Consider the following 25,767-nt stretch of genomic DNA (forward strand, 5'->3'; position numbering starts at 1 on the left):
TTCAGGTGATGTCCCTCCCATCCAGGTGGGGGTAATGTCAGTAAGTCAGGTGATGTCCCTCCCATCCAGGTGGGGGTAATGTCAGTAATTCAGGTGATGTCCCTCCCATCCAGGTGGGGGTAATGTCAGTGTGTCAGGTGATGTCCTTCCCATCCAGGTGGGGGTAATGTCAGTAATTCAGGTGATGTCCCTCCCATCCAGGTGGGGGTAATGTCAGTGTGTCAGGTGATGTCCCTCCCATCCAGGTGGGGGTAATGTCAGTAATTCAGGTGATGTCCCTCCCATCCAGGTGGGGGTAATGTCAGTAATTCAGGTGATGTCCCTCCCATCCAGGTGGGGGTAATGTCAGTAAGTCAGGTGATGTCCCTCCCATCCAGGTGGGGGTAATGTCAGTAATTCAGGTGATGTCTCTCCCATCCAGGTGGGGGTAATGTCAGTAAGTCAGGTGATGTCCCTCCCATCCAGGTGGGGGTAATGTCAGTAATTCAGGTGATGTCCCTCCCATCCAGGTGGGGGTAATGTCAGTAAGTCAGGTGATGTCCCTCCCATCCAGGTGGGGGTAATGTCAGTAAGTCAGGTGATGTCCTTCCCTCTAACCTCTCCAATCCAGGTGGGGGTAATGTCAGTAAGTCAGGTGATGTCCCTCCCATCCAGGTGGGGGTAATGTCAGTAAGTCAGGTGATGTGCCTCCCATCCAGGTGGGGGTAATGTCAGTGTGTCAGGTGATGTCCCTCCCATCCAGGTGGGGGTAATGTCAGTGTGTCAGGTGATGTCCTTCCCTCTAACCTCTCCCATCCAGTTGGGGTAACAGTCAGTAAGTCAGGTGATGTCCTTCCCTCTAACCTCTCCCATCCAGGTGGGGTTAACAGTCAGTAAGTCAGGTGATGTTCTTCCCTCTCCCATCCAGGTGGGGTTAACAGTCAGTAAGTCAGGTGATGTCCTTCCCTCTAACCTCTCCCATCCAGGTGGGGTTAACAGTCAGTAAGTCAGGTGATGTCCTTCCCTCTAACCTCTCCCATCCAGTTGGGGTAACAGTCAGTAAGTCAGGTGATGTCCTTCCCTCTCCCATCCAGGTGGGGGTTAACAGTCAGTAAGTCAGGTGATGTCCTTCCCTCTAACCTCTCCCATCCAGGTGGGGTAACAGTCAGTAAGTCAGGTGATGCCCTTCCCTCTAACCTCTCCCATCCAGGTGGGGTAACAGTCAGTAAGTCAGGTGATGTCCTTCCCTCTAACCTCTCCCATCCAGGTGGGGGTTAACAGTCAGTAAGTCAGGTGATGTCCTTCCCTCTAACCTCTCCCATCCAGGTGGGGTAACAGTCAGTAAGTCAGGTGATGTCCTTCCCTCTAACCTCTCCCATCCAGGTGGGGTTAACAGTCAGTAAGTCAGGTGATGTCCTTCCCTCTCCCATCCAGGTGGGGGTTAACAGTCAGTAAGTCAGGTGATGTCCTTCCATCTAACCTCTCCCATCCAGGTGGGGTTAACAGTCAGTAAGTCAGGTGATGTTCTTCCCTCTCCCATCCAGGTGGGGGTAATGACAGTAAGTCAGGTGATGTCCCTCCCATCCAGGTAGGGGTAATGTCAGTAATTCAGGTGATGTCCCTCCCATCCAGGTGGGGGTAATGTCAGTAATTCAGGTGATGTCCCTCCCATCCAGGTGGGGGTAATGTCAGTAAGTCAGGTGATGTCCCTCCCATCCAGGTGGGGGTAATGTCAGTAAGTCAGGTGATGTCCTTCCCTCTAACCTCTCCCATCCAGGTGGGGGTAATGTCAGTAAGTCAGGTGATGTTCTTCCCTCTCCCATCCAGGTGGGGGTAATGTCAATAAGTCAGGTGATGTCCTTCCCTCTAACCTCTCCAATCCAGGTGGGGGTAATGTCAGTAAGTCAGGTGATGTCCCTCCGATCCAGGTGGGGGTAATGTCAGTAATTCAGGTGATGTCCCTCCCATCCAGGTGGGGGTAATGTCAGTAAGTCAGGTGATGTCCTTCCCTCTAACCTCTCCCATCCAGGTGGGGGTGACAGTCAGTAAGTCAGGTGATGTCCTTCCCTCTAACCTCTCCCATCCAGGTGGGGTTAACAGTCAGTAAGTCAGGTGATGTCCTTCCATCTAACCTCTCCCATCCAGGTGGGGTAACAGTCAGTAAGTCAGGTGATGTCCTTCCCTCTCCCATCCAGGTGGGGTTTAACAGTCAGTAAGTCAGGTGATGTCCTTCCATCTAACCTCTCCCATCCAGGTGGGGTAACAGTCAGTAAGTCAGGTGATGTTCTTCCCTCTCCCATCCAGGTGGGGGTAATGTCAGTAAGTCAGGTGATATCCTTCCCTCTAAACTCTCCCATCCAGGTGGGGGTAATGTCAGTAAGTCAGGTGATGTTCTTCCCTTTCCCATCCAGGTGGGGGTAATGTCAGTAAGTCAGGTGATATCCTTCCCTCTAAACTCTCCCATCCAGGTGGGGGTAATGTCAATAAGTCAGGTGATGTCCCTCCGATCCAGGTGGGGGTAATGTCAGTAAGTCAGGTGATGTTCTTCCCTCTCCCATCCAGGTGGGGGTAATGTCAGTAATTCAGGTGATGTCCCTCCCATCCAGGTGGGTGTAATGTCAGTAAGTCAGGTGATGTCCTTCCCTCTAACCTCTCCAATCCAGGTGGAGGTAATGTCAGTAAGTCAGGTGATGTCCCTCCCATCCAGGTGGGGGTAATGTCAGTAAGTCAGGTGATGTCCCTCCCATCCAGGTGGGGGTAATGTCAGTGTGTCAGGTGATGTCCCTCCCATCCAGGTGGGGGTAATGTCAGTGTGTCAGGTGATGTCCCTCCCATCCAGGTGGGGGTAATGTCAGTAATTCAGGTGATGTCCCTCCCATCCAGGTGGGGGTAATGTCAGTAAGTCAGGTGATGTCCCTCCCATCCAGGTGGGGGTAATGTCAGTAATTCAGGTGATGTCCCTCCCATCCAGGTGGGGGTAATGTCAGTAAGTCAGGTGATGTCCCTCCCATCCAGGTGGGGGTAATGTCAGTAAGTCAGGTGATGTCCTTCCCTCTAACCTCTCCAATCCAGGTGGGGGTAATGCCAGTAAGTCAGGTGATGTCCCTCCGATCCAGGTGGGGGTAATGTCAGTAATTCAGGTGATGTCCCTCCCATCCAGGTGGGGGTAATGTCAGCAATTCAGGTGATGTCCCTCCCATCCAGGTGGGGGTAATGTCAGTAAGTCAGGTGATGTCCCTCCCATCCAGGTGGGGGTAATGTCAGTAATTCAGGTGATGTCCTTCCCTCTAACCTCTCCAATCCAGGTGGGGGTAATGTCAGTAAGTCAGGTGATGTCCCTCCGATCCAGGTGGGGGTAATGTCAGTAATTCAGGTGATGTCCCTCCCATCCAGGTGGGGGTAATGTCAGTAAGTCAGGTGATGTCCTTCCCTCTAACCTCTCCCATCCAGGTGGGGGTGACAGTCAGTAAGTCAGGTGATGTCCTTCCCTCTAACCTCTCCCATCCAGGTGGGGTTAACAGTCAGTAAGTCAGGTGATGTCCTTCCATCTAACCTCTCCCATCCAGGTGGGGTAACAGTCAGTAAGTCAGGTGATGTCCTTCCCTCTCCCATCCAGGTGGGGTTTAACAGTCAGTAAGTCAGGTGATGTCCTTCCATCTAACCTCTCCCATCCAGGTGGGGTAACAGTCAGTAAGTCAGGTGATGTTCTTCCCTCTCCCATCCAGGTGGGGGTAATGTCAGTAAGTCAGGTGATATCCTTCCTCTAAACTCTCCCATCCAGGTGGGGGTAATGTCAGTAAGTCAGGTGATGTTCTTCCCTTTCCCATCCAGGTGGGGGTAATGTCAGTAAGTCAGGTGATATCCTTCCTCTAAACTCTCCCATCCAGGTGGGGGTAATGTCAATAAGTCAGGTGATGTCCCTCCGATCCAGGTGGGGGTAATGTCAGTAAGTCAGGTGATGTTCTTCCCTCTCCCATCCAGGTGGGGGTAATGTCAGTAATTCAGGTGATGTCCCTCCCATCCAGGTGGGGTAATGTCAGTAAGTCAGGTGATGTCCTTCCCTCTAACCTCTCCAATCCAGGTGGGGGTAATGTCAGTAAGTCAGGTGATGTCCCTCCCATCCAGGTGGGGGTAATGTCAGTAAGTCAGGTGATGTCCCTCCCATCCAGGTGGGGGTAATGTCAGTGTGTCAGGTGATGTCCCTCCCATCCAGGTGGGGGTAATGTCAGTGTGTCAGGTGATGTCCCTCCCATCCAGGTGGGGGTAATGTCAGTAATTCAGGTGATGTCCCTCCCATCCAGGTGGGGGTAATGTCAGTAAGTCAGGTGATGTCCCTCCCATCCAGGTGGGGGTAATGTCAGTAATTCAGGTGATGTCCCTCCCATCCAGGTGGGGGTAATGTCAGTAAGTCAGGTGATGTCCCTCCCATCCAGGTGGGGGTAATGTCAGTAAGTCAGGTGATGTCCTTCCCTCTAACCTCTCCAATCCAGGTGGGGGTAATGCCAGTAAGTCAGGTGATGTCCCTCCCATCCAGGTGGGGGTAATGTCAGTAATTCAGGTGATGTCCCTCCCATCCAGGTGGGGGTAATGTCAGTAAGTCAGGTGATGTCCCTCCCATCCAGGTGGGGGTAATGTCAGTAAGTCAGGTGATGTCCCTCCCATCCAGGTGGGAGTAATGTCAGTGTGTCAGGTGATGTCCCTCCCATCCAGGTGGGGGTAATGTCAGTGTGTCAGGTGATGTCCCTCCCAACCAGGTGGGGGTAATGTCAGTGTGTCAGGTGATGTCCCTCCCATCCAGGTGGGGGTAATGTCAGTGTGTCAGGTGATGTCCCTCCCATCCAGGTGGGGGTAATGTCAGTGTGTCAGGTGATGTCCCTCCCATCCAGGTGGGGGTAATGTCAGTGTGTCAGGTAATGTCCCTCCCATCCAGGTGGGGGTAATGTCAGTAAGTCAGGTGATGTCCCTCCCATCCAGGTGGGGGTAATGTCAGTGTGTCAGGTGATGTCCCTCCCATCCAGGTGGGGTTAACAGTCAGTAAGTCAGGTGATGTCCTTCCCTCTCCCATCCAGGTGGGGGTTAACAGTCAGTAAGTCAGGTGATGTTCTTCCCTCTCCCATCCAGGTGGGGGTAATGTCAGTAAGTCAGGTGATGTCCTTCACTCTAACCTCTCCCATCCAGGTGGGGGTAACAGTCAGTAAGTCAGGTGATGTCATTCCCTCTAACCTCTCCCATCCAGGTGGGGTTAACAGTCAGTAAGTCAGGTGATGTCATTCCCTCTAACCTCTCCCATCCAGGTGGGGTAATGTCAGTAAGTCAGGTGATGTCCTTCCCTCTAACCTCTCCCATCCAGGTGGGGTAATGTCAGTAAGTCAGGTGATGTCCTTCCCTCTAACCTCTCCCATCCAGGTGGGGTTAACAGTCAGTAAGTCAGGTGATGTCCTTCCCTCTAACCTCTCCCATCCAGGTGGGGTTAACAGTCAGTAAGTCAGGTGATGTCCTTCCCTCTAACCTCTCCCATCCAGGTGGGGTTAACAGTCAGTAAGTCAGGTGATGTCCTTCCCTCTAACCTCTCCAATCCAGGTGGGGTAACAGTCAGTAAGTCAGGTGATGTCCTTCCCTCTAACCTCTCCAATCCAGGTGGGGGTAACAGTCAGTAAGTCAGGTGATGTCCTTCCCTCTAACCTCTCCCATCCAGATGGGGTTAACAGTCAGTAAGTCAGGTGATGTTCTTCCCTCTCCCATCCAGGTGGGGGTTAACAGTCAGTAAGTCAGGTGATGTTCTTCCCTCTCCCATCCAGGTGGGGGTAATATCAGTAAGTCAGGTGATGTCCTTCACTCTAACCTCTCCCATCCAGGTGGGGTTAACAGTCAGTAAGTCAGGTGATGTCCTTCCCTCTAACCTCTCCCATCCAGGTGGGGGTAATGTCAGTAAGTCAGGTGATGTCCTTCCCTCTAACCTCTCCCATCCAGGTGGGGTAACAGTCAGTAAGTCAGGTGATGTCCTTCCCTCTAACCTCTCCCATCCAGGTGGGGGTAATGTCAGTAAGTCAGGTGATGTCCTTCCCTCTAACCTCTCCCATCCAGGTGGGGTAACAGTCAGTAAGTCAGGTGATGTCCTTCACTCTAACCTCTCCCATCCAGGTGGGGGTAACAGTCAGTAAGTCAGGTGATGTCCTTCCCTCTAACCTCTCCCATCCAGGTGGGGGTAATGTCAGTAAGTCAGGTGATGTCCTTCCCTCTAACCTCTCCCATCCAGGTGGGGTAACAGTCAGTAAGTCAGGTGATGTCCTTCCCTCTAACCTCTCCCATCCAGGTGGGGGTAATGTCAGTAAATCAGGTGATGTCCTTCACTCTAACCTCTCCCATCCAGGTGGGGGTAATGTCAGTAAGTCAGGTGATGTCCTTCCCTCTAACCTCTCCCATCCAGGTGGGGTAACAGTCAGTAAGTCAGGTGATGTCCTTCCCTCTAACCTCTCCCAACCAGGTGGGGTTAACAGTCAGTAAGTCAGGTGATGTCCTTCCCTCTAACCTCTCACATCCAGGTGGGGGTAATGGCAGTAAGTCAGGTGATGTCCTTCCCTCTAACCTCTCCCATCCAGGTGGGGTTAACAGTCAGTAAGTCAGGTGATGTCCTTCCCTCTAACCTCTCCCATCCAGGTGGGGTAACAGTCAGTAAGTCAGGTGATGTCCTTCCCTCTAACCTCTCCCATCCAGGTGGGGTAACAGTCAGTAAGTCAGGTGATGTCCTTCCCTCTAACCTCTCCCATCCAGGTGGGGGTAATGTCAGTAAGTCAGGTGATGTCCTTCCCTCTAACCTCTCCCATCCAGGTGGGGTAACAGTCAGTAAGTCAGGTGATGTCCTTCACTCTAACCTCTCCCATCCAGGTGGGGTAACAGTCAGTAAGTCAGGTGATGTCCTTCACTCTAACCTCTCCCATCCAGGTGGGGGTAATGTCAGTAAGTCAGGTGATGTCCTTCCCTCTAACCTCTCCCATCCAGGTGGGGGTAATGTCAGTAAGTCAGGTGATGTCCTTCCCTCTAACCTCTCCCATCCAGGTGGGGTAACAGTCAGTAAGTCAGGTGATGTCCTTCCCTCTAACCTCTCCCATCCAGGCGGGGGTAATGTCAGTAAGTCAGGTAATGTCCTTCCCTCTAACCTCTCCCATCCAGGTGGGGTAACAGTCAGTAAGTCAGGTGATGTCCTTCCCTCTAACCTCTCCCAACCAGGTGGGGTTAACAGTCAGTAAGTCAGGTGATGTCCTTCCCTCTAACCTCTCACATCCAGGTGGGGGTAATGGCAGTAAGTCAGGTGATGTCCTTCCCTCTAACCTCTCCAATCCAGGTGGGGGTAATGTCAGTAAGTCAGGTGATGTCCCTCCCATCCAGGTGGGGGTAATGTCAGTAAGTCAGGTGATGTCCCTCCCATCCAGGTGGGAGTAATGTCAGTGTGTCAGGTGATGTCCCTCCCATCCAGGTGGGGGTAATGTCAGTGTGTCAGGTGATGTCCCTCCCATCCAGGTGGGGGTAATGTCAGTGTGTCAGGTGATGTCCCTCCCATCCAGGTGGGGGTAATGTCAGTGTGTCAGGTGATGTCTCTCCCATCCAGGTGGGGGTAATGTCAGTGTGTCAGGTGATGTCCCTCCCATCCAGGTGGGGGTAATGTCAGTGTGTCAGGTGATGTCCCTCCCATCCAGGTGGGGGTAATGTCAGTAAGTCAGGTGATGTCCCTCCCATCCAGGTGGGGGTAATGTCAGTAAGTCAGGTGATGTTCTTCCCTTTCCCATCCAGGTGGGGGTAATGTCAGTAAGTCAGGTGATATCCTTCCCTCTAAACTCTCCCATCCAGGTGGGGGTAATGTCAATAAGTCAGGTGATGTCCCTCCGATCCAGGTGGGGGTAATGTCAGTAAGTCAGGTGATGTTCTTCCCTCTCCCATCCAGGTGGGGGTAATGTCAGTAATTCAGGTGATGTCCCTCCCATCCAGGTGGGGGTAATGTCAGTAAGTCAGGTGATGTCCTTCCCTCTAACCTCTCCAATCCAGGTGGGGGTAATGTCAGTAAGTCAGGTGATGTCCCTCCCATCCAGGTGGGGGTAATGTCAGTAAGTCAGGTGATGTCCCTCCCATCCAGGTGGGGGTAATGTCAGTGTGTCAGGTGATGTCCCTCCCATCCAGGTGGGGGTAATGTCAGTGTGTCAGGTGATGTCCCTCCCATCCAGGTGGGGGTAATGTCAGTAATTCAGGTGATGTCCCTCCCATCCAGGTGGGGGTAATGTCAGTAAGTCAGGTGATGTCCCTCCCATCCAGGTGGGGGTAATGTCAGTAATTCAGGTGATGTCCCTCCCATCCAGGTGGGGGTAATGTCAGTAAGTCAGGTGATGTCCCTCCCATCCAGGTGGGGGTAATGTCAGTAAGTCAGGTGATGTCCTTCCCTCTAACCTCTCCAATCCAGGTGGGGGTAATGCCAGTAAGTCAGGTGATGTCCCTCCCATCCAGGTGGGGGTAATGTCAGTAATTCAGGTGATGTCCCTCCCATCCAGGTGGGGGTAATGTCAGTAAGTCAGGTGATGTCCCTCCCATCCAGGTGGGGGTAATGTCAGTAAGTCAGGTGATGTCCCTCCCATCCAGGTGGGAGTAATGTCAGTGTGTCAGGTGATGTCCCTCCCATCCAGGTGGGGGTAATGTCAGTGTGTCAGGTGATGTCCCTCCCAACCAGGTGGGGGTAATGTCAGTGTGTCAGGTGATGTCCCTCCCATCCAGGTGGGGGTAATGTCAGTGTGTCAGGTGATGTCCCTCCCATCCAGGTGGGGGTAATGTCAGTGTGTCAGGTGATGTCCCTCCCATCCAGGTGGGGGTAATGTCAGTGTGTCAGGTAATGTCCCTCCCATCCAGGTGGGGGTAATGTCAGTAAGTCAGGTGATGTCCCTCCCATCCAGGTGGGGGTAATGTCAGTGTGTCAGGTGATGTCCCTCCCATCCAGGTGGGGTTAACAGTCAGTAAGTCAGGTGATGTCCTTCCCTCTCCCATCCAGGTGGGGGTTAACAGTCAGTAAGTCAGGTGATGTTCTTCCCTCTCCCATCCAGGTGGGGGTAATGTCAGTAAGTCAGGTGATGTCCTTCACTCTAACCTCTCCCATCCAGGTGGGGGTAACAGTCAGTAAGTCAGGTGATGTCATTCCCTCTAACCTCTCCCATCCAGGTGGGGTTAACAGTCAGTAAGTCAGGTGATGTCATTCCCTCTAACCTCTCCCATCCAGGTGGGGGTTAACAGTCAGTAAGTCAGGTGATGTCCTTCCCTCTAACCTCTCCCATCCAGGTGGGGTAATGTCAGTAAGTCAGGTGATGTCCTTCCCTCTAACCTCTCCCATCCAGGTGGGGTTAACAGTCAGTAAGTCAGGTGATGTCCTTCCCTCTAACCTCTCCCATCCAGGTGGGGTTAACAGTCAGTAAGTCAGGTGATGTCCTTCCCTCTAACCTCTCCAATCCAGGTGGGGTAACAGTCAGTAAGTCAGGTGATGTCCTTCCCTCTAACCTCTCCAATCCAGGTGGGGGTAACAGTCAGTAAGTCAGGTGATGTCCTTCCCTCTAACCTCTCCCATCCAGGTGGGGGTTAACAGTCAGTAAGTCAGGTGATGTTCTTCCCTCTCCCATCCAGGTGGGGGTTAACAGTCAGTAAGTCAGGTGATGTTCTTCCCTCTCCCATCCAGGTGGGGGTAATATCAGTAAGTCAGGTGATGTCCTTCACTCTAACCTCTCCCATCCAGGTGGGGTTAACAGTCAGTAAGTCAGGTGATGTCCTTCCCTCTAACCTCTCCCATCCAGGTGGGGGTAATGTCAGTAAGTCAGGTGATGTCCTTCCCTCTAACCTCTCCCATCCAGGTGGGGTAACAGTCAGTAAGTCAGGTGATGTCCTTCCCTCTAACCTCTCCCATCCAGGTGGGGGTAATGTCAGTAAGTCAGGTGATGTCCTTCCCTCTAACCTCTCCCATCCAGGTGGGGTAACAGTCAGTAAGTCAGGTGATGTCCTTCACTCTAACCTCTCCCATCCAGGTGGGGTTAACAGTCAGTAAGTCAGGTGTTGTCCTTCCCTCTAACCTCTCCCATCCAGGTGGGGTAACAGTCAGTAAGTCAGGTGATGTCCTTCCCTCTAACCTCTCCCATCCAGGTGGGGTAACAGTCAGTAAGTCAGGTGATGTCCTTCCCTCTAACCTCTCCCATCCAGGTGGGGGTAATGTCAGTAAGTCAGGTGATGTCCTTCCCTCTAACCTCTCCCATCCAGGTGGGTTAACAGTCAGTAAGTCAGGTGATGTCCTTCACTCTAACCTCTCCCATCCAGGTGGGGTAACAGTCAGTAAGTCAGGTGATGTCCTTCACTCTAACCTCTCCCATCCAGGTGGGGGTAATGTCAGTAAGTCAGGTGATGTCCTTCCCTCTAACCTCTCCCATCCAGGTGGGGGTAATGTCAGTAAGTCAGGTGATGTCCTTCCCTCTAACCTCTCCCATCCAGGTGGGGTAACAGTCAGTAAGTCAGGTGATGTCCTTCCCTCTAACCTCTCCCATCCAGGTGGGGGTAATGTCAGTAAGTCAGGTGATGTCCTTCCCTCTAACCTCTCCCATCCAGGTGGGGTAACAGTCAGTAAGTCAGGTGATGTCCTTCACTCTAACCTCTCCCATCCAGGTGGGGGTAATGTCAGTAAGTCAGGTGATGTCCTTCCTCTAACCTCTCCCATCCAGGTGGGGTAACAGTCAGTAAGTCAGGTGATGTCCTTCCCTCTAACCTCTCCCATCCAGGTGGGGTTAACAGTCAGTAAGTCAGGTGATGTCCTTCCTCTAACCTCTCACATCCAGGTGGGGGTAATGTCAGTAAGTCAGGTGATGTCCTTCCCTCTAACCTCTCCCATCCAGGTGGGGTTAACAGTCAGTAAGTCAGGTGATGTCCTTCCCTCTAACCTCTCCCATCCAGGTGGGGTAACAGTCAGTAAGTCAGGTGATGTCCTTCCCTCTAACCTCTCCCATCCAGGTGGGGTAACAGTCAGTAAGTCAGGTGATGTCCTTCCCTCTAACCTCTCCCATCCAGGTGGGGGTAATGTCAGTAAGTCAGGTGATGTCCTTCCCTCTAACCTCTCCCATCCAGGTGGGGTAACAGTCAGTAAGTCAGGTGATGTCCTTCACTCTAACCTCTCCCATCCAGGTGGGGTAACAGTCAGTAAGTCAGGTGATGTCCTTCACTCTAACCTCTCCCATCCAGGTGGGGGTAATGTCAGTAAGTCAGGTGATGTCCTTCCCTCTAACCTCTCCCATCCAGGTGGGGGTAATGTCAGTAAGTCAGGTGATGTCCTTCCCTCTAACCTCTCCCATCCAGGTGGGGTAACAGTCAGTAAGTCAGGTGATGTCCTTCCCTCTAACCTCTCCCATCCAGGCGGGGGTAATGTCAGTAAGTCAGGTAATGTCCTTCCCTCTAACCTCTCCCATCCAGGTGGGGTAACAGTCAGTAAGTCAGGTGATGTCCTTCCCTCTAACCTCTCCCAACCAGGTGGGGTTAACAGTCAGTAAGTCAGGTGATGTCCTTCCCTCTAACCTCTCACATCCAGGTGGGGGTAATGGCAGTAAGTCAGGTGATGTCCTTCCCTCTAACCTCTCCAATCCAGGTGGGGGTAATGTCAGTAAGTCAGGTGATGTCCCTCCCATCCAGGTGGGGGTAATGTCAGTAAGTCAGGTGATGTCCCTCCCATCCAGGTGGGAGTAATGTCAGTGTGTCAGGTGATGTCCCTCCCATCCAGGTGGGGGTAATGTCAGTGTGTCAGGTGATGTCCCTCCCATCCAGGTGGGGGTAATGTCAGTGTGTCAGGTGATGTCCCTCCCATCCAGGTGGGGGTAATGTCAGTGTGTCAGGTGATGTCTCTCCCATCCAGGTGGGGGTAATGTCAGTGTGTCAGGTGATGTCCCTCCCATCCAGGTGGGGGTAATGTCAGTGTGTCAGGTGATGTCCCTCCCATCCAGGTGGGGGTAATGTCAGTGTGTCAGGTGATGTCCTTCCCATCCAGGTGGGGGTAATGTCAGTGTGTCAGGTGATGTCCCTCCCATCCAGGTGGGGGTAATGTCAGTGTGTCAGGTGATGTCCCTCCCATCCAGGTGGGGGTAATGTCAGTAAGTCAGGTGATGTCCCTCCCATCCAGGTGGGGGTAATGTCAGTGTGTCAGGTGATGTCCCTCCCATCCAGGTGGGGGTAATGTCAGTGTGTCAGGTGATGTCCCTCCCATCCAGGTGGGGGTAATGTCAGTAAGTCAGGTGATGTCCCTCCCATCCAGGTGGGGGTAATGTCAGTGTGTCAGGTGATGTCCCTCACATCCAGGTGGGGGTAATGTCAGTAAGTCAGGTGATGTCCCTCCCATCCAGGTGGGGGTAATGTCAGTGTGTCAGGGGAGACAGCAGATGTACCTGTGGGGTTGATTGTGGGCAGTGTGATCGGAGGTCTGCTCTTACTGGCTCTGTTGGTGGGGCTGCTGTGGAAGGTGAGGATCAGGGCCCGTATTCACAGTCTTGGAGTAGGCCTTTCAGATCATAATTAATATGATTATATGGACGGGGAGGACCTGATCCTATATCATAATGAATATGACTATATAGACAGGGAGGACCTGATCCTAGATCATAATGAATATGACTATATGGACAGGGAGGAACTGATCCTAGATCATAATGTAAAAATAATGAATATGACTATATGGACAGGGAGGACCTGATCCTAGATCATAATGAATATGACTATATGGACAGGGAGGACCTGATCCTAGATCATAATGAATATGACTATATGGACAGAGAGGACCTGATCCTAGATCATAATGAATATGACTATATGGACAGGGAGGAGTTGATCCTAGATCATAATGAATATGACTATATGGACAGGGGGAGGACCTGATCCTAGATCATAATGAATATGACTATATGGACAGGGAGGACCTGATCCTAGATCATAATTAATAAGATGATATGGACAGGGGGAGGACCTGATCCTAGATCATAATGAATATGACTATATGGACAGGGAGGACCTGATCCTAGATCATAATTAATAAGATGATATAGACAGGGGGAGGACCTGATCATAATGAATATGACTATATGGACAGGGGGAGGACCTGATCCTAGATCATAATGAATATGACTATATGGACAGGGAGGACCTGATCCTAGACCATAATGAATATGACTATATGGACAGGGAGGACCTGATCCTAGACCATAATGAATATGACTATATGGACAGAGAGGACCTGATCCTAGACCATAATGAATATGACTATATGGACAGGGAGGACCTGATCCTAGACCATAATGAATATGACTATATGGACAGGGAGGACCTGATCCTAGACCATAATGAATATGACTATATGGACAGGGAGGACCTGATCATAATGAATATGACTATATGGACAGGGAGGACCTGATCCTAGATCATAATGAATATCACTATATGGACAGGGAGGACCTGATCCTAGATCATAATGAATACGATGATATGGACAGGGAGGACCTGATCCTAGATCATAATGAATATGATGATATGGACAGGGAGGACCTGATCCTAGATCATAATGAATATGACTATATGGACAGAGAGGACCTGATCCTAGAGCATAATGAATATGACTATATGGACAGGGAGGACCTGATCATAATGAATATGACTATATGGACAGGGAGGACCTGATCCTAGATCATAATGAATATGACTATATGGACAGGGAGGACCTGATCCTAGATCATAATGAATATGACTATATGGACAGAGAGGACCTGATCCTAGATCATAATGAATATGACTATATGGACAGAGAGGACCTGATCCTAGATCATAATGAATATGACTATATGGACAGAGAGGACCTGATCCTAGAGCATAATGAATATGACTATATGGACAGAGAGGACCTGATCATAATGAATATGACTATATGGACAGGGAGGACCTGATCCTAGATCATAATGAATATGACTATATGGACAGGGAGGACCTGATCATAATGAATATGACTATATGGACAGGGAGGACCTGATCCTAGAGCATAATGAATATGACTATATGGACAGAGAGGACCTGATCATAATGAATATGACTATATGGACAGAGAGGACCTGATCATAATGAATATGACTATATGGACAGAGAGGACCTGATCCTAGACCATAATGAATATGACTATATGGACAGGGAGGACCTGATCCTAGATCATAATGAATATGACTATATGGACAGAGAGGACCTGATCCTAGACCATAATGAATATGACTATATGGACAGGGAGGACCTGATCCTAGATCATAATGAATATGACTATATGGACAGAGAGGACCTGATCCTAGATCATAATGAATATGACTATATGGACAGGGAGGACCTGATCCTAGATCATAATGAATATGACTATATTGACAGGGAGGACCTGATCCTAGATCATAATGAATATGACTATATGGACAGAGAGGACCTGATCATAATGAATATCACTATATGGACAGGGAGGACCTGATCATAATGAATATCACTATATGGACAGGGAGGACCTGATCATAATGAATATCACTATATGGACAGGGAGGACCTGATCCTAGATCATAATGAATATGACTATATGGACAGAGAGGACCTGATCCTAGATCATAATGAATATGACTATATGGACAGAGAGGACCTGATCATAATGAATATGACTATATGGACAGAGAGGACCTGATCATAATGAATATGACTATATGGACAGAGAGGACCTGATCCTAGATCATAATGAATATGACTATATGGACAGAGAGGACCTGATCCTAGATCATAATGAATACGACTATATGGACAGAGAGGACCTGATCCTAGATCATAATGAATATGATGATATGGACAGGGAGGACCTGATCCTAGATCATAATGAATATGACTATATGGACAGAGAGGACCTGATCATAATGAATATGACTATATGGACAGAGAGGACCTGATCCTAGATCATAATGAATATGACTATATGGACAGAGAGGACCTGATCATAATGAATATGACTATATGGACAGAGAGGACCTGATCCTAGACCATAATGAATATGACTATATGGACGGGGAGGACCTGATCCTAGATCATAATGAATACGATGATATGGACAGGGAGGACCTGATCCTAGATCATAATGAATATGATGATATGGACAGGGAGGACCTGATCCTAGATCATAATGAATATGACTATATGGACAGGGAGGACCTGATCCTAGATCATAATGAATATCACTATATGGACAGGGAGGACCTGATCCTAGATCATAATGAATACGATGATATGGACAGGGAGGACCTGATCCTAGATCATAATGAATATGATGATATGGACAGGGAGGACCTGATCCTAGATCATAATGAATATGACTATATGGACAGAGAGGACCTGATCCTAGAGCATAATGAATATGACTATATGGACAGGGAGGACCTGATCATAATGAATATGACTATATGGACAGGGAGGACCTGATCCTAGAGCATAATGAATATGACTATATGGACAGAGAGGACCTGATCATAATGAATATGACTATATGGACAGGGAGGACCTGATCCTAGATCATAATGAATATGACTATATGGACAGGGAGGACCTGATCATAATGAATATGACTATATGGACAGGGAGGACCTGATCCTAGAGCATAATGAATATGACTATATGGACAGAGAGGACCTGATCATAATGAATATGACTATATGGACAGAGAGGACCTGATCATAATGAATATGACTATATGGACAGAGAGGACCTGATCCTAGACCATAATGAATATGACTATATGGACAGGGAGGACCTGATCCTAGATCATAATGAATATGACTATATTGACAGGGAGGACCTGATCCTAGATCATAATGAATATGACTATATGGACAGGGAGGACCTGATCCTAGATCATAATGAATATGACTATATGGACAGAGAGGACCTGATCCTAGATCATAATGAATATGACTATATGGACAGAGAGGACCTGATCATAATGAATATGACTATATGGACAGAGAGGACCTGATCCTAGACCATAATGAATATGACTATATGGACAGGGAGGACCTGATCCTAGATCATAATGAATATGACTATATGGACAGAGAGGACCTGATCCTAGACCATAATGAATATGACTATATGGACAGGAGGACCTGATCCTAGATCATAATGAATATGACTATATGGACAGAGAGGACCTGATCCTAGATCATAATGAATATGACTATATGGACAGGGAGGACCTGATCCTAGATCATAATGAATATGACTATATTGACAGGGAGGACCTGATCCTAGATCATAATGAATATGACTATATGGACAGAGAGGACCTGATCCTAGAGCATAATGAATATGACTATATGGACAGGGAGGACCTGATCCTAGAGCATAATGAATATGACTATATGGACAGGGAGGACCTGATCCTAGAGCATAATGAATATGACTATATGGACAGGGAGGACCTGATCCTAGATCATAATGAATATGACTATATGGACAGGGAGGACCTGATCCTAGATCATAATGAATATGACTATATGGACAGGGAGGACCTGATCCTAGATCATAATGAATATGACTATATGGACAGGGAGGACCTGATCCTAGAGCATAATGAATATGACTATATGGACAGGGAGGACCTGATCCTAGATCATAATGAATATGACTATATGGACAGAGAGGACCTGATCCTAGATCATAATGAATATGACTATATGGACAGAGAGGACCTGATCATAATGAATATGACTATATGGACAGAGAGGACCTGATCCTAGACCATAATGAATATGACTATATGGACAGGGAGGACCTGATCCTAGATCATAATGAATATGACTATATGGACAGGGAGGACCTGATCCTAGACCATAATGAATATGACTATATGGACAGGGAGGACCTGATCCTAGACCATAATGAATATGACTATATGGACAGGGAGGACCTGATCCTAGACCATAATGAATATGACTATATGGACAGGGAGGACCTGATCCTAGACCATAATGAATATGACTATATGGACAGGGAGGACCTGATCCTAGACCATAATGAATATGACTATATGGACAGGGAGGACCTGATCCTAGATCATAATGAATATGACTATATGGACAGGGAGGACCTGATCCTAGAGCATAATGAATATGACTATATGGACAGGGAGGACCTGATCCTAGATCATAATGAATATGACTATATGGACAGAGAGGACCTGATCCTAGATCATAATGAATATGACTATATGGACAGAGAGGACCTGATCATAATGAATATGACTATATGGACAGAGAGGACCTGATCCTAGACCATAATGAATATGACTATATGGACAGGGAGGACCTGATCATAATGAATATGACTATATGGACAGGGAGGACCTGATCCTAGATCATAATGAATATGACTATATGGACAGAGAGGACCTGATCCTAGATCATAATGAATATGACTATATGGACAGAGAGGACCTGATCATAATGAATATGACTATATGGACAGAGAGGACCTGATCCTAGACCATAATGAATATGACTATATGGACAGGGAGGACCTGATCCTAGATCATAATGAATATGACTATATGGACAGAGAGGACCTGATCCTAGACCATAATGAATATGACTATATGGACAGGGAGGACCTGATCCTAGATCATAATGAATATGACTATATGGACAGAGAGGACCTGATCCTAGATCATAATGAATATGACTATATGGACAGGGAGGACCTGATCCTAGATCATAATGAATATGACTATATTGACAGGGAGGACCTGATCCTAGATCATAATGAATATGACTATATGGACAGAGAGGACCTGATCCTAGAGCATAATGAATATGACTATATGGACAGGGAGGACCTGATCCTAGAGCATAATGAATATGACTATATGGACAGAGAGGACCTGATCCTAGATCATAATGAATATGACTATATGGACGGGGAGGACCTGATCCTAGATCATAATGAATATGACTATATGGACGGGGAGGACCTGATCCTAGATCATAATGAATATGATGATATGGACAGGGAGGAGTTCATCCTAGATGATAATGAATATGACTATATGGACAGGGGGAGGACCTGATCCTAGATCATAATGAATATGACTATATGGACAGGGAGGACCTGATCCTAGATCATAATGAATATGACTATATGGACAGGGAGGAGTTCATCCTAGATCATAATGAATATGACTATATGGACAGGGGGAGGACCTGATCCTAGATCATAATGAATATGACTATATGGACAGGGATGACCTGATCCTAGATCATAATGAATATGACTATATGGACAGGGGGAGGACCTGATCATAATGAATATGATGATATGGACAGGGAGGACCTGATCCTAGATCATAATGAATATGACTATATGGACAGGGAGGACCTGATCCTAGATCATAATGAATATGACTATATGGACAGAGAGGACCTGATCCTAGATCATAATGAATATGACTATATGGACGGGGAGGACCTGATCCTAGAACATAATGAATACGACTATATGGACAGGGAGGACCTGATCCTAGATCATAATGAATATGACTATATGGACAGGGAGGACCTGATCCTAGATCATAATGAATATGACTATATGGACAGGGAGGACCTGATCCTAGATCATAATGAATATGACTATATGGACAGAGAGGACCTGATCCTAGATCATAATGAATATGACTATATGGACAGGGAGGACCTGATCATAATGAATATGACTATATGGACAGGGAGGACCTGATCCTAGATCATAATGAATATGACTATATGGATAGGGGGAGGACCTGATCCTAGATCATAATGAATATGACTATATGGACAGGGAGGACCTGATCCTAGATCATAATGAATAAGATGATATGGACAGAGAGGACCTGATCCTAGATCATAATGAATATGACTATATGGACAGAGAGGACCTGATCCTAGATCATAATGAATATGACTATATGGACAAAGAGGACCTGATCATAATGAATATGACTATATGGACAGAGAGGACCTGATCCTAGATCATAATGAATACGACTATATGGACAGAGAGGACCTGATCCTAGATCATAATGAATATGACTATATGGACAGAGAGGACCTGATCATAATGAATATGACTATATGGACAGAGAGGACCTGATCCTAGACCATAATGAATATGACTATATGGACAGGGAGGACCTGATCCTAGATCATAATGAATATGACTATATGGACGGGGAGGACCTGATCCTAGATCATAATGAATACGATGATATGGACAGGGAGGACCTGATCCTAGATCATAATGAATATGATGATATGGACAGGGAGGACCTGATCCTAGATCATAATGAATATGACTATATGGACAGAGAGGACCTGATCCTAGATCATAATGAATATGACTATATGGACAGGGAGGACCTGATCCTAGATCATAATGAATATGATGATATGGACAGGGAGGACCCGATCCTAGATCATAATGAATACGACTATATGGACAGAGAGGACCTGATCATAATGAATATGACTATATGGACAGAGAGGACCTGATCATAATGAATATGACTATATGGACAGAGAGGACCTGATCCTAGACCATAATGAATATGACTATATGGACAGGGAGGACCTGATCCTAGATCATAATGAATACGATGATATGGACAGGGAGGACCTGATCCTAGATCATAATGAATACGATGATATGGACAGGGAGGACCTGATCCTAGATCATAATGAATATGACTATATGGACAGGGAGGACCTGATCCTAGATCATAATGAATATGACTATATGGACAGAGAGGACCTGATCCTAGATCATAATGAATATGACTATATGGACAGGGAGGACCTGATCATAATGAATATGACTATATGGACAGGGAGGACCTGATCCTAGATCATAATGAATATGACTATATGGATAGGGGGAGGACCTGATCCTAGATCATAATGAATAAGATGATATGGACAGAGAGGACCTGATCCTAGATCATAATGAATATGACTATATGGACAGAGAGGACCTGATCCTAGATCATAATGAATATGACTATATGGACAAAGAGGACCTGATCATAATGAATATGACTATATGGACAGAGAGGACCTGATCCTAGACCATAATGAATATGACTATATGGACAGGGAGGACCTGATCCTAGATCATAATGAATATGACTATATGGACGGGGAGGACCTGATCCTAGATCATAATGAATACGATGATATGGACAGGGAGGACCTGATCCTAGATCATAATGAATATGATGATATGGACAGGGAGGACCCGATCCTAGATCATAATGAATACGACTATATGGACAGAGAGGACCTGATCATAATGAATATGACTATATGGACAGAGAGGACCTGATCCTAGATCATAATGAATATGACTATATGGACAGAGAGGACCTGATCATAATGAATATGACTATATGGACAGAGAGGACCTGATCATAATGAATATGATGATATGGACAGAGAGGACCTGATCCTAGATCATAATGAATATGACTATATGGACAGGGAGGACCTGATCCTAGATCATAATGAATATGACTATATGGACAGAGAGGACCTGATCATAATGAATATGATGATATGGACAGAGAGGACCTGATCCTAGATCATAATGAATATGACTATATGGACAGAGAGGACCTGATCCTAGATCATAATGAATATGACTATATGGACAAAGAGGACCTGATCATAATGAATATGACTATATGGACAGAGAGGACCTGATCCTAGACCATAATGAATATGACTATATGGACAGGGAGGACCTGATCCTAGATCATAATGAATAAGACTATATGGACAGAGAGGACCTGATCATAATGAATATGACTATATGGACAGGGAGGACCTGATCCTAGATCATAATGAATATGACTATATGGACAGAGAGGACCTGATCCTAGATCATAATGAATATGACTATATGGACAGAGAGGACCTGATCCTAGATCATAATGAATATGACTATATGGACAGAGAGGACCTGATCATAATGAATATGACTATATGGACAGAGAGGACCTGATCCTAGACCATAATGAATATGACTATATGGACAGGGAGGACCTGATCCTAGACCATAATGAATATGACTATATGGACAGGGAGGACCTGATCCTAGATCATAATGAATACGATGATATGGACAGGGAGGACCTGATCCTAGATCATAATGAATACGATGATATGGACAGGGAGGACCTGATCCTAGATCATAATGAATATGACTATATGGACAGGGAGGACCTGATCCTAGATCATAATGAATATGACTATATGGACAGAGAGGACCTGATCCTAGATCATAATGAATATGACTATATGGACAGGGAGGACCTGATCATAATGAATATGATGATATGGACAGGGAGGACCTGATCCTAGATCATAATGAATATGACTATATGGATAGGGGGAGGACCTGATCCTAGATCATAATGAATAAGATGATATGGACAGAGAGGACCTGCTCCTAGATCATAATGAATATGACTATATGGACAGAGAGGACCTGATCCTAGATCATAATGAATATGACTATATGGACAAAGAGGACCTGATCATAATGAATATGACTATATGGACAGAGAGGACCTGATCCTAGACCATAATGAATATGACTATATGGACAGGGAGGACCTGATCCTAGATCATAATGAATATGACTATATGGACGGGGAGGACCTGATCCTAGATCATAATGAATATGATGATATGGACAGGGAGGACCTGATCCTAGATCATAATGAATATGATGATATGGACAGGGAGGGACCTAGATCATAATGAATACGACTATATGGACAGAGAGGATGATCATAATGAATATGACTATATGGACAGGAGGACCTGATCCTAGATCATAATGAATATGACTATATGGACAGGAGGACCTGATCCTAGATCATAATGAATATGACTATATGGACAGAGAGGACCTGATCCTAGATCATAATGAATATGACTATATGGACAGAGAGGACCTGATCCTAGATCATAATGAATATGACTATATGGACAGAGAGGACCTGATCCTAGATCATAATGAATATGACTATATGGACAGAGAGGACCTGATCCTAGATCATAATGAATATGACTATATGGACAGAGAGGACCTGATCCTAGATCATAATGAATATGACTATATGGACAGAGGACCTGACCTAGATCATAATGAATATGACTATATGGACAGAGAGGACCTGATCCTAGATCATAATGAATATGACTATATGGACAGAGAGGACCTGATCCTAGATCATAATGAATATGACTATATGGACAGAGAGGACCTGATCCTAGATCATAATGAATATGATGATATGGACAGGGAGGACCTGATCCTAGATCATAATGAATATGACTATATGGACAGAGAGGACCTGATCATAATGAATATGACTATATGGACAGAGAGGACCTGATCCTAGATCATAATGAATATGACTATATGGACAGAGAGGACCTGATCATAATGAATATGACTATATGGACAGGAGGACCTGATCCTAGAATCATAATGATATGACTATAATGAATATGACTATATGGACCAGATCCTAGATCATAATGAATATGACTATATGGACAGGGACCTGATCATAATGAATATGACTATATGGACAGAGAGGACCTGATCATAATGAATATGACTATATGGACAGAGAGGACCTGATCATAATGAATATACTATATGGACAGATAGGACCTGATCATATGAATATGACTATATGGACAGAGAGGACCTGATCCTAGATCATAATGAATATGACTATATGGACAGGAGGACCTGATCTAGATCATAATGAATATGACTATATGGACAGAGAGGACCTGATCCTAGATCATAATGAATATGACTATATGGACAGGAGGACCTGATCATAATGAATATGACTATATGGACAGAGAGGACCTGATCCTAGACCATAATGAATATGACTATATGGACGGGGAGGACCTGATCCTAGATCATAATGAATACGATGATATGGACAGGGAGGACCTGATCCTAGATCATAATGAATATGATGATATGGACAGGGAGGACCTGATCCTAGATCATAATGAATATGACTATATGGACAGGGAGGACCTGATCCTAGATCATAATGAATATGACTATATGGACGGGGAGGACCTGATCCTAGATCATAATGAATATGACTATATGGACAGAGAGGACCTGATCCTAGATCATAATGAATACGACTATATGGACAGAGAGGACCTGATCCTAGATCATAATGAATATGATGATATGGACAGGGAGGACCTGATCCTAGATCAGCTGGTCTACTCTGGTAATGATGTATAGTATAGGTGATGTGTATATGCTGTCTTTTTCATAGGATGTAATAGAGATATTGACCAAAAGAGGATATCTTAGGACTGAGGATATTGATTCCTGTGTTCTGCCATAATCAGAATTTTAAAGAAAGTCTGTGATTTCCTTTTTAGTTAGTTTTTTTCTTTAGTTGATGAGATTGTGTACTTTAACCTTTTCTAAAGATAAAAAAAATATATATATATATATATATATATATACAGTGGGGCAAAAAAGTATTTAGTCAGCCACCAATTGTGCAAGTTCTCCCACTTAAAAAGTTGAGAGAGGCCTGTAATTTTCATCATAGGTACACTTCAACTATGACAGACAAAATGAGAATAAAAAAATCCAGAAAATCACATTGTAGGATTTTTAATGAAATTATTTGCAAATTATGGTTTTACCAACTTCTGTATTTAATTACCTAACATTTTACCAACTTCTTTATTTAATTACCTAACAATTTACATAAAGTTAAAATCAAAATAAAATGTTATTGGTCACATACACGTGGTTAACAGATGCTATTGGTCACATACACGTGGTTAACAGATGCTATTGGTCACATACACATGGTTAACAGATGCTATTGGTCACATACACGTGGTTAACAGATGCTATTGGTCACATACACATGGTTAACAGATGCTATTGGTCACATACACATGGTTAACAGATGCTATTGGTCACATACACATGGTTAACAGATGTTATTGGTCACATACACATGGTTAACAGATGCTATTGTGGATGTAGCGAAATGCTTGTGCTTCTAGTTCCGACAGTGCAGTAATATCTAACAAGTAATATCGAACAATTTCACAACATAATTTCACACAAATGTAAGTAAAGGAAGGGAATTAAGAATATATAAATATATGGAAGATCAATGAACAGAGCGGTATAGACTAAGATACAGTAGAAAGTATAGAATACAGTATATAGATATGAGATAAGTAATGCAAGACATGTAAACATTATTAAAGTGACTAGTGACTAGTAATGATTTCATTGGCCTTTCTGTGTTAGTGATGGCTGTTAAACAGTCTGATGGCCTTGAGATAGAAGCTGTTTTTCAGTCTCTCTCTCGGTCCCTGCTTTGATGCACCTGTACTGACCTTTCTGGAATTACTGATAACTATGCGGAGACAAAATAAGGACATAGTTGGCCGAGATGTGGTCGTTTTTGACAACCAGGTTTCAACATCATATTAGGTACAATATAGCAAAGCGTTTGCGCTCTTAGATGGCTACCCAAGTAGCGATGGATGGACGCATTGGGAAAGGTGTGCGTGTGAGAAAGAAAAAAAAGCTCAGTGAACCGAAATAAATGGTTAGAAGTTGTAGGAGTTATGTTGTCAACATCACACTTTAACCCGATTTCCATGACTATAACATATGTTATGTTATGTTATGTTTCGCTCGTCAATAGGCACAACTTATTTGTGTGTTCAGTAGCTTTCTCGGATATCCGGGGAAGTCAATTATCAGCTGAACCTTAATATAATATGTTATGGTATATGGTTAGGCAGGTTAGTTAGAAAATGATTGCTGCTTTTAAAAAAAATGTTTTAATATATATTTAATTGGATACCTCAAATTACCCCTCAATCTAAATCCTCCGCATGAATGTTAATTACGATGGGTTAACATATGTGTGTTAAGTATTCCAATAATTAAATGTGTTTCGGTGTTTTTCGGGGGGGAAATACTTAGCGCTAGAACATCGAGTAATTACACAATTAATATTCTAGTTTCTTGTAAATGTGAGTACAACTTGAGAGGACAAATGACAAACCACAAACTTCCCTCATTGCACTTGTCTTGCCAAGACAGTTGTATCGCCGACGGTCTGCAGAAGAGGTCGCCCGTGGACCTCTGTAAAGACCGTTCTCTGTTCCATTGTGGGGGAGAGTTGACGGTCTAGTCTAGCCTAGAGACTATTTCATTCAATGAAATGTAATACTCTCCTTCACTCTGAAGCCTCTTCGGAAACAGGGTTGGTTATATTTATCAGCTTGACCTGACAGTGAAACCCAAACAACTGTCTCCTCTAATATTAGCGTCCCTCCCTGTACACTGCAATCTATTATTGTCATGCGGCACGGAGACAGGTCATTCATTCCAATAGAGGACTCTTATTAAAAGATTAACACCTTCCATCCGCAGTTGATGGAAAAAATATCAGTTATCACCAAGTCATTTGAAGTTTGGTGAATTGGCGGTCTGCACACTTGATAGACGTGTTTGTTATATGTGAATGACATATGGATACATATATATTGATATTAGCCTAGCAATACTTTACAATTAGACTACTGCTGATGTTACTACTATTATAATTACACCTAGTGTTAG

General features: G+C 45.6%; 1 protein-coding gene across 1 annotated transcript in view; it reads left to right on the forward strand.

Moving 5' to 3' along the window:
* Positions 1–25,767, forward strand: part of LOC118381357 (follistatin-A) — a 111,235-nt gene that overhangs the window by 14,801 nt on the left and 70,667 nt on the right. The window lies entirely within an intron of this gene.

Source organism: Oncorhynchus keta, chromosome 14 (genome assembly GCF_023373465.1).
Source record: "Oncorhynchus keta strain PuntledgeMale-10-30-2019 chromosome 14, Oket_V2, whole genome shotgun sequence".
NCBI classification, from domain to species: domain Eukaryota; kingdom Metazoa; phylum Chordata; class Actinopteri; order Salmoniformes; family Salmonidae; genus Oncorhynchus; species Oncorhynchus keta.